The 11,458-nt window shown below is 36.3% G+C and overlaps 1 non-coding gene across 1 annotated transcript; it reads left to right on the top strand.

Annotated features, from left to right (window-relative positions):
- Positions 1-1,611: 1,611 nt before the first annotated feature.
- Positions 1,612-1,718, top strand: LOC111726385. The gene has a single exon (XR_002774169.1). It is a non-coding gene; the product is annotated as a U6 spliceosomal RNA (small nuclear RNA).
- Positions 1,719-11,458: the final 9,740 nt, after the last annotated feature.

Below are 11,458 nucleotides of genomic sequence, written 5' to 3'. Positions count from 1 at the left end.
TTTGATTGGGTATCCCTGAATCAAACGCAGATACAAGAATTCATGTGCAATTGATTTATAAAGAAAGTTCTCTCTAAGAAAACCAGTATGTACGCCTAAACAAGAATGCAATTTCAGGAAAAGCCCCCTCCTCTGGAAGATAGAGGCAACCTGATTCCACCAGACTTCTCTGTGGTGGAGATGTAGGCTATGCCTCAGACCTACCCTGCCCCAGCACAGGACGGCTGGCTTTCATGCTCTTGCATTTTGCCAGACTAGCATTAGCTAAGAATCGTCCTGAGTGGACATAAGGATGCTCTGCTCTCTCTCTTCACAGGGAGATGAAGGCAGTCATATTTTAAGCAGTCATATATGCACAGGTTGCTGGAAGCAAAAGTGCAAAATCTGTAGGGTCAGGGCTGAGTGAAACAGTCAAGATATCTGCAGGGATCTGGGCAGAAGATTGATCATTGTGGTGGAATTACAGGTTATTTTAGTTTATGTATGTGTCTCAGTCTGTTTGGGCTGCTGTAACAAAATACGTAGATAACTTATAAACAACAGACATTATTGCTCACAGTTTTGGAGGCTGGGAAGTCTAAGATCAAGATACCAGTATATTTGGTGTGTGGTAAGGGCTCACTCTCTGCTGAATAGATGATGCCCTTTTGCCTATACCTTCACAAGGCCGAAGAGATAAGGGAATTTCCTCCAACCACTTTTGTAAGAATATTAATTCCATTCACAAGCATGGAACCCTCATGCCGTAAACACTTCCCAAAGCCATCTTTTCTTAATACCATCACACTGGGTATTAGGTTCCAATATACCAATTTTGGAGTTACACCAATATTCATACTGTAACAATATTTAAACTCTGTTCCACTAAAAAAACTTTTTTACATAAGTAAATATTCTTTTAGAAGGAAATAATATTGAAGTCAATTACAACAAAATTAGAAATCAAATAGTTTATTCTTTAATCAACCAAAATAAACCAACTTAGCCATATAACAAAAACTTTAAAAGAGAAATGTAAGAAAAATTATCTGAGATGACAATAAATTGACCTAGAAACCTAATTTTTTAATGGCTAAACAAAGTGGAAGTTCACCCATCACTGTTGACATACTGGCATAAATTAGATTAAATGATAAATTAAAAGAAAAATAGAAGATATACAGAGATGGTAATTGTATTATGATAAAATGTATTATTAATGAAAATATTGCATAAGTAAGATTTGACATTTTAAATAAAAATGCTTTTAAAATGTGATATAAAATCTAGAAGACATTCAGGAAGCATTTGATAGATGTGAGTTACAAGGAGGGATTTAAATTCAATTGCACCTGGCAATGCATAATTGAAAGTAATTTTTAACGTAATAAGATCAAATAATATTCCCTAAATGTAATTTTCAAATATATATGTAAAATATTTTATGTTGAAAATATTGATCATAGCTTTGTACAAAAATGAGTTTCTCTAATAAGTATTTATTCAAAAGCAATATGTGATTTCTTACCACCAATGAAGCAATCCAAAGATATATAAAGGAAAAGAATCTAAGCTCCCACAAATTCTCCTCTGTTTCTACAACCTCATGGTACCATTTTGAAATTGTTACCTGTGCTCGCTTCGGCAGCACATATACTAAAATTGGAATGATATAGAGAAGAATAGCATGGCCCCTGCGCAAGGATGACACGCAAATTCGTGAAGCATTCCGTATTTTTAGACATGGACATACAGCTGAAAAATTAAATTGTAGTACAAAGTATGCCTTTTGTATTTGTGGATTCTATCAATTGTAAATTGAAAATATTTAGAAGAAAAAAAAAGAAATTATTACCTATTGGCTGGGTGTGGTGGCTCACACCCGTAATCTCAGCATTCCTGAGAGTCCAAAGCAGATGGATTGCTTGAGCTCAGGAGTTGGAGACCAGACTGAGCAAGAGTGAAACCTCATCTCTGCTAAAAATAGAAAAACTAGTCAGGTGTTGTGGCAGGTGCCTGTAGCCCCAGCTACTTAGGATGCTGAGGCAAGAGGATCACTTGAAGCCAAGAGTTTGAGGTTGCTGTGAGCTACAACACCAGGGCACTCTCTAACAATAGCAACAGGGTGAGATTCTATCTCAATAAATGCATAAATAAATAAATAAATAAAATTGTTACCTATCTATTATTAACATTTCTATTCACATTTATACAAAGATAAGAACATATGCATAAGATTTGTTTTTGTTTATCAAAAGCAATAACAGTATATATAATAGTAATTTTTACCTTCCCTTACCCACTTAATAATATTACATAATCATCCTTCCAGACAAATATATATGTTATATGTTAAAAATAAAATGTATTTTTATTATATACATTAGGTCATTATATATAAATATGTAATATAATATATACTGTTTTAGGTCATTAAATATGAAATCTTTGATTTGGAATCAAAAGTTTTAGTTTATTATATCTCAGATAAGAAGCAGTACAATTAATCAAGTATATGCATGCCTAAACTATTGACAGGGTTTTGCCACATTGATGGCAGCTTATTTATGCCCGAAGCAAAGAAGCCTGGAGAGTTAGTGGCAATGAAATCGCATAAGGTGTTTTCCACAGCTTGTGGAGAACTGAGTATTTTTCCTTGAGGGAAGTAGTCCAAAGCCTAGAAGAAGTGGTAGTTGGGTGCAAGATTTGGGGAATACAGTGGATGACAGAGAGTTTTCAAGTCCAGATGCTCTAGTTTGAGCAGCATAGTTTGTGTGACATGTGGTCAAGTGTTGCCTTGCAAGAGGACTGTCCTGTCTCTATTGATCCATCTTGCCTGCTCAATTGCCAGCATCTTTGTCATTTAATCCATTTTTTTTTTTTTTTTTTGCAGTAACATCCTCTGTAATTGATTACCCAAGTTTCCTGAAGCTGGAGTGGGTAATACCAGTGCTGGACCACCAAATAGACACCATTAGCTTTTTTGATGGGTATTCCGTTTTGGATTGTGTTTTAGTATTTCATCTTTTTCCACCCATTGTGCCAAATACTTGCAATCATCAAAAAGTGTTTTTCATCACGTGTAACAATATGGTGTAGAAATTGTTCACTTTTATGTTGTGACGACAAAGAAAGGCAAGATCGGAGCCAGCTTCTCTTCGGATGCTTGTTTAATTCATGTGGAACCTGTCTATCTGGCTTCTTTACCTCGCCAATTTGTTTCAAGTGGTCCAATATAGTTGGCATAGTAACTTCAAATCCTGCTGCTAATTTAATTCATGTCTTGGTTGAGATGAATTTGCTTCCATTATAGCTTTCAGCTCATCATTATCCACCTTCATCTCAGGTTGCCCACGTGGTTCATTTTCAAGATTAAAATATCAGGATGGTACTTCTCAAACTATTGATGTATTGGTGTTCCTTAGCTATGTCCTTCACAAATACTTCATTGGTATTTCAAGCTGTCCATGGTTGCTCAACAGAAACTCATATTCAAGAATAAGAGGAATTTTGAGTTATCCATGGTTTCACAAAAATTTCTCTTAAAAAAATTGGAAAGATAATCACAAGCCAAAATGTGTGTTTGAAAGAATGAGGATGTACATTCACAATGAAAATTAAAAAGAAGCATCAAAGTGAAATGTCAGGGATATCAACTGTCAAACTTAGTAAAATGTCATAAAGTTGGAATCACATAATATGCACCCTTTTCAGATTATTTTCTTTCAGTTCTAATATAAATTTAAGTTTCTTCCATGTCTTTTTGTGGCTTGAGAGCTCATTTCTTTTTAGCACTGAATATTATTTCGTTGTTGGATGTAGCACAGTTTATCCATTCTTCTATTGAAGGACATCTTGGCTGCTTCTAAGTTTTGACACTTATGAATAAAGCTTTTATAAACATCCATGTGAGGGTTTTTGTGTGGGCATAAGATTCCAATTCATTTGGGTAAATACCAAGGAGTGTGATTGTTGGATCATATAGTAAGAGTATGTTTAGTTCTGTAAAAAACTGCCAGACTCACTTCCAAAGTGGCTGTACGATTTTCCATTCCTACCAGCAAGCAAATGACTATCTTTTCTCCTCCGTATTGCCCCAGTTCTTCTGTCAAAGTACAGTTGGATATATTGATGTACTTCGTTTCAGTGACACATTTGCCTCTTCTTTCACCAACTCACTCTCTCAATTACTATAACTTTATAGTAAATCTTTAATTTGGGTAATATCAGTTCTCTGACGTTATTCTCCTTCAATTCTTTTTTTTCTCCTTCAATTCTTTCTAGCTATTCTGAGTATTTTGACTCTTTATATAAGCTTTCAAATCAATTTGTTAGTATCCACAAATGAATTTGCTGAGATTTTGATTGATGTTGCCTTAAATATATAGTTCAAAGTGGGAAGAAAGGCCTTATTGACAATATTCAATTTTCCTATCTATGAACATACAAAGTCTGATGATTAAGTTCCTGAACTTGCCGCTGTGTGCTTATGTTGACAGCAAACACAAACAACTTGGAGAGGGTTCATAATCTTGATATGTCAGTGCCCCATAGCTGTGTCCATGGTGACAAGGAGCAGTGTCTTGCTAAGTGGCATTCATGATTGTTGCTGTATGTTTGTGTATGCCATCACTGAGAATGTCAGAGCTTGAATTAGCATAAAGAACAAACATTAAATTTCTTATTAAATTTAGCAAGTGTGGAAGTGAAATCAGGGACGTGTTAGTATAAGTTTATGGGGAGAATCTTTCTTATGCCATAACTAAGTCACATATTCATCCTAAGACCAGCAAAGCAAGCATATTATATTTGGCTCAGTGAGTTATACAGCCTTAAGGAGAAGGGTGGGTTCACCAAATAAATTAGAGATTTTGTCACAAAAGAAAAAGCTGGTAGTAGTTCTTGGATAAACAGCCAGTGGCATCTGCTATATCACCCCTCTGCATTGCAAAATTTCAGAAGATACTTTCCACATAGACTAACACAAAGTTTATGGACCCTGGAATTGTGCAATGTGGTACTGTACTTTAATTACTACATAATTTTATAAAAACCAAACTGTATAATTCATAAAGTAAAAACCAAGTTTATTTCCACCTAACTATAGAGCCACTTAAGTGGAGTTAGATCTGTGTTAGCTTAAACTCAAGGCATTGCTATTCTAAGTATAGTTAGAAAGGAATCATGAAAACATTCTAGGAGAAAGTATAAAGATTAATACATAATCATATTGACAAAAAATATGGACAAAGACAAATGATTAGACTAAGATTTTCCAAAAAGTCTACAGTACGATTTCTCATTTAAAAAAAAAAAAGTTGGATGTCAGAATTCTCCAGAGAAACAGAACCAGTAAACTGAGAGAGATCTCATGACTCATAAGATCATAAAATTATAGATGTTGAGAAGTCCCAAGATCTGTAATCAGAAAGCTGGAGATCCAAGAGAGCCAGTGGGGTAGTTTCAATCCAAGTCTGAAGGACTGAGAGCCCACAGAGACAATAGTATAAGTTTCAGTCTGAAAGTCAAATGTTTGAGACTCACAAAGAGCTGAATTTTCCAGTTTAAGTATGAAGGCAAGAAAAGACTAATGTCCCAGCTCACCCAGTCAGACCTGAGTTCTCTCTTCCTGATAGGAGGGTAAGACGTCATGTCCTACTTATGCCTTCAGTGGATTGGATGAGGCTCACCCACACTGGAGAGGGCTACCTGCTTTGCTCAGTCTACTGATTTAAACTTTAATTTCATTTGCAAATACCCTCACAGTCACATCCAGAACAATGTCTGCCTGACTATGTGGGTACGTCATAGCCCAGTCAACGTGAGACAAAAAATTAACCATCTCAAAAGTGTAACACGAGGTGATGATAAAAAGTAAACTTCTCTGCTTACAGAGTTATTCCTAGAAGAGCATAGGACCAAAATAGGCCGTGATGAAACTGAGTTAGGTCAAGGGTGAAGACTAATATTAAAAATAAAGCCTTGTCACACAGATGAAGGGAAGGCCAATGAGTTTTTCTTTGGGATAAACTCCTAAAAAATATATAATTTTTCTGCTCATTAAGGCAGTTTTTGATATTTTGTTGTCAAATAGTTCCCATTTGGCTAAGAACTTCTCTAAGTACTGATGACTCCAGTGCCACTGAGGAGTGGCACAGATGTAAATAAATAACCGGACAGGGTGGGCTCATCTCAACAGGGTGACCTACTTTTGGTTTCTTATTTTAATTGCGTACTATGGGCTTGACTTCAAACCTCTTCCTAGCCTAGATTTATGTCAACATCATTTTATGAAAAAACTTATATGACTTTTATCCATATTTGTATTTGCTCACTGTATATCTCATTACATTACTCAGTAAATCTTTCTTTTAAAAAAAACAACAAAATTCTACATTCTGTTTGCTGTAAAATACATGTATTAGAATCATGAAAAGAATATTAGAAAGTTAGGGCAAATGTCTTCTAAAGGCTTTGTCACTAATTAACTGGATAGTCCTGGGAAAGCAATTTTTCTTTTGTGGACCATAGTTGCTTCATTTCCAATTGTAAGAGGTAAAAATGAAAATAGAGTTTAATGTAAGGCAGGCCTTTCGATTCATCATTCCATGTTACAGTGAAGTAAGTAACAAGGCCAGGCTTTCTGGGTTCAATACCATCCATTTTTACTATTGCCACAGTGTACTGTTAGTATAGGACATATTTCAGTATTCTGGGCCTCATGGGTTAGAGAATTTTAGAGTCCAAAGATCTTTATTCCTTTGCCTAAATAGTATCCCACCCCCAGCCACATAATTTTAATTATTAGAAGCAGAAATATGATCTAGATTTCCTAACTCCCAAGACTACTACTCTTCCCTCTGTTCCCATTTATCTGAAAATATATAAGCCTGACGAATCCTTTGAATTCCTTTTTCCTCCCCACTGGACATCATAGAAGACACTATTCATGAGGTAAATTCAAGCACAGGTAATTGGGCGTTGGTACCTCCTCACCTCACTTGTATCCCGGATAAACTCAGCATTCTTCAGTAATGTAAAAGTCTTAAAAGCAAAAATGAAGTTGTTTATTTTCCTACAAGAAACACTTCCAGGAAATTCACTTTTGTCAAAAGATAAATCCAGGTTACTATTCAACAGCATACACCACACACATTTGCTGAGGCAAACGCTGATTTTTTCAAAATATTGTCCAACTTAATATGCATGATCTTCATGCTCTATATATGTTATATATGTTATTTGATTACAAAAATTATAAAATACCTAGTAGTTGAAGTTTCTCTCACTGGCATTTCTATCTTTTTTTTTTTTTTTTTGCAGTTTTTGGCCAGAGCTGGGTTTGAACCCACCACCTCCAGTATATGTGGCCGGCACCCTACTCCTTTGAGCCACAGGCACCACCCTGGAGTTTTTATCTTTACCAAGCATGTGCTTCCCTTGTTGTCTGTATTTCATTTCTCTTGCTTATTTATCAAACAAAAGCATGTTACTTTTACTAACTTCAACATCTCCATGTCTGCAATAGTGCTAGAAATAAAACATTATAAAATATTAAGTGATGATTTAGGTAAGCATTCTTAAAATATTGTTGCTTTTGGAAAATATTTAAGAGGGACAACCACAGCCTTCTGTCCTGTTCTTACCTAGGTGTCCAATCCTCCACAGGAACCTCACACGCTTCTCAATTGAGAACAATGGCTCACCTGCTTCTTTCTAATGAAGAAGAAAGTTCTCGGGCTCAGGTGCTTACTGTTGTAGGCACTTTCAGGAAAGGTGGGGATCTGGATCAGCGGGCCTTTCATTTACTGGATCCCCACACTTCGCTAGACTCTCAGTTGGGAGCAGTCTGACAAAACAATCCACCTTCCCTTCAGCCCCTCTGAACTTAATTTTCAATTTCAGCTGTTTCTCTTTCCTGCTGGAAGTTCTCTTTCCCTTCCACCAACATAGCCTCAGCCACAAATGTTTCATTTCCCCTGATAGTCAATCGCCCTTTCTCAGAAGGGTAGCTTTGGAAGATGCATTTTGTAATAAAGACAGTTCAATCAGGAAAAAAAAAAAAAAAAAAAGATTCTATACACATAACAGAAGCAAATACTTTTAATACTTTTGAAACAAAAAAATGATAAAAATGAAACTGGCTCCCCAAAATTTATAGAACAATTAATTTCTTCCTAAAACATTTATCTGCTGTCCTATAGATACAGTCATGTGTATTTTCAGTAAGCCTAAAAGGGTAGTGTTTATCAATAAAAAGTTCCCCAGTACCAAAACTAATTATATTTTATATTGCTAAATCTGGTAGTTGATTTATTTAAAACAACAACAACAACAACAACAAAAAACCCCTGGGGTTTCTATCTTTACCAAATACGTGGTTTCCTTTGTTGTCCGCATTTCATTTCCCTTGCTTATCTACCAAAAGATAACTAGTCACTTCTTCCCCCTGGCTTTGCTTACTTACAATTTTTTTTTAATCTTACAAACAATTTTATCTTAGACTTTGATAATGGGGAATCCTGTCTTTAGGTTGACTCTGTTCAATTTAAAATTTTACTTAATATAAAAATGCACTAAAATTTAAAAACAGAGGTGAAAATGCCAAGTTTGTTCAATTCTAACTTTCCAGTAATAAGTAAATAGGGGTTATTTTTTCTCTTCACAGCCTTTGTTGTTTTTCTAAAATAATAAAATAATAAATTGACATCATGCCTCAGGCCTTTAGTGGTCAGATTAGGATCCCGTTCTAAGAATCTTCACTGAAGGAAGTTCCACATGCTCACAGGGAATGTCCTCAAGCTTGAAAAGTATTCTCCACTGGTTAGATAGAGCCTCAGTGCAGCCATCCAGCCTTAGGTTTCAAAGCAAAATAACAAATTTTTTTCTTGGCATAAAAGTAGTCCTAGAATTAGGTCTCTGTCCCAAGGGAATGAAGAAGAAGGATTAACTTGACATGGTGCACAGTCCCAAGTCAAGTATAAGGGCTCTCATTACCATCACTACTCTACTACTATTACCACTGTTATAATCAAACAGCGGGTGGCACCTGTAATCTCAGGAATTGGGGAGGCCCAGGCAGGACGATCTCTTGAGTCCAGGAGCTCCAGATCAGCCTGGGCAACAGTGTGGGACCCATTGCTCTACAAGAATAAAAATTAGCAGAGCATGGCAGCATGTGCCTATTGTCAGTCCTAGCTACTTGGAAAGCTGAGGTGGGAGGAAAGCTCTTGAGTCCAGGAGTTCAAGGTTATAGTGAACTATGATAGCCTCACTGCACTTCAGCCTGGGTAACAAAGTCAGACCCCAACTCTAAAAATAAATAAGTACGTAAGTAAATAAAAAATCAAATAGGGGAGGTGTTTGTGCGGAACAAACTTCTGTGTTTGGGAATGAAACAGAGAAGCCAAGCAACTGCTTTTATTTGATTAGACATTCACAACCCAGAACTTTCTGGAATATTCAAACACCTGAAAGAGAATAATTTAAAAGATATCAATGCAAAGTATCATTGTCCTTTCCCTGTAGCCCCTCTCAACACAGAGACCCCCCTAAACTTTGCCAATTGACATTTCTGAGATTCAAAGTATTGAATCAGGGTGTTCAGGATTGTGTCAGAAGATGAGAAAGTGTCCCGGGTCTGCCACTTAGGTGCATGGCTTCACCTTCCTGGACTTGACATACATATAGAAGGTCCCTGTCTCTTTCTACTGCCTCTTTTTCCTTGTCAGACTAGAGGGCAAAGAACTCACACGTCTATTTGTAGAATGCTTAAATTTTTTTGATACATCGGCTATTCACAATTGCTTTCCAATTACAATGGGCTCCTTTTCCTGTTCTTAAGCAATTCTTTTATGAAGGCTAGTTCTGCCAGTCTAGAATTTGACTTCAAAAACAGACAAAATCTAGCACTAATACATAGAATAACATTTATCTGTTATTGGTAAATATTAAACTGTGGAAAGGTTGTTTATGTAAAACTTTGAGCCTTCTTACTATTACTCTTTAAACCAATTCCAAGTGATCCAACAAACTAATTTTTTAAGGATTCAAAACAAGAAGAGATGTCTAACAAGAGGACTTTGAAGGTGTGTGTGCGTGTGTGCTTATATGTATAAAATGATAGGATTGAATAGGGTAATGTACCACAAATAAGTTTTAAATTGCAGAAAACACAAGAGTGAAATATTTCTAATATATATATCCCTATTTTACCTACAACAAATAAAGGTGAAACAGTCAAAACAGAACAAGCTAAATAAATAAAACCAGCAAACATTGCTATCTAGTTCTGTGAAGTAGGAAGAACACACTCTAACCCATCCACCAATGGGCATGACTTTCATGCTGGTAAAAAAGCAAAGAAATGTTTCTTTTTCACAAGTTGATCAAAGAAATATTTCTATGTCCTTTCTCCTTGTCGACAAAATTTAAATATCAAAGCAAAACATCCAAACTCCACTGATAACCAAATGAGGAATATAAAATCCATAACTTAGATCTAATGCTGTAGGCAAGAATGAGCCCTTAGAGATTCTTGAGCAGAAAGAAATTTGAAAGGTGCAATTTTTTTGAACCATTAGCCTGGGAGTAGTATTCTTCTTAGCTTGCATTCAAGAGATTTATCAGGATGCTTTCCTAATTTGGGAATAACCTTGTATGTTCGCAACCACAAGGACACTGTCTTATAAAGGAACACGTGTGAACAAAGAATTTATTGAGAATTTTCCAAACATCACATGCTAAGCGCCCCAGAGGCTTTGAAATGCACCCCTTCACTCTCTGCCCCACAGCCTCGAAAGGCCAAAGGCACCACTATTATTCTTGAACATGTAGTACACCCATAAGCATGTAAAAGCTGAAATCCTTGCTATTTGCTAGTTTTAGTACATATAGGGCAGTTTATCACTACTGGAAGCTTCCTTTGAGTTCCCAGCCTTTTTTTTTTTTTGCAGTTTTTTAGCCAGGGTTGGGTTTAAACCCACCACCTCCGGCATATGGGGTCGGCACCCTACTCCTTTGAGCCACAGGTAGCGCCCTGTCCCCAGCCTTTTTTATTTCACCTGTAAAGTAAAGGTTGTAGGACTAAGGAAGTTAAATTCTTTTTCAGTCATACAGGTTTAAAGTTCTCTAACTGCCCAAGGTGATAGGTGAGATGAAAGGCACAGCCTTGATCTGGGCTTCATCCATTTTAGGCTGTATTGATTTCTGTAAGAAGTCATCTGTCTGTGAAGTTTGTGGAACTGACTAGATCAATGGTTCTCAACCTCCCTAATGCCTCTAATACCATGACCCCTTAATACCTTCCTTACATTGTCGTGACCCCCAACCATAAAATTATTTTCATTGCTACTTCATAACTGTAATTTTACTACTGCTATGATTTGTAATGTAAATATCTGATATGCAGGATGTTTTATCTTTGTTACAAAGGGGTTGTGACCCACAGGTTGAGAACCGCTGGACTAGATAGTAATCA

This window comes from Otolemur garnettii, unplaced genomic scaffold, assembly GCF_000181295.1.
Source record: "Otolemur garnettii isolate 467f Iridium unplaced genomic scaffold, OtoGar3 scaffold00063, whole genome shotgun sequence".
NCBI lineage: Eukaryota > Metazoa > Chordata > Mammalia > Primates > Galagidae > Otolemur > Otolemur garnettii.
This window is presented reverse-complemented; position numbering and strand designations above follow the sequence as displayed.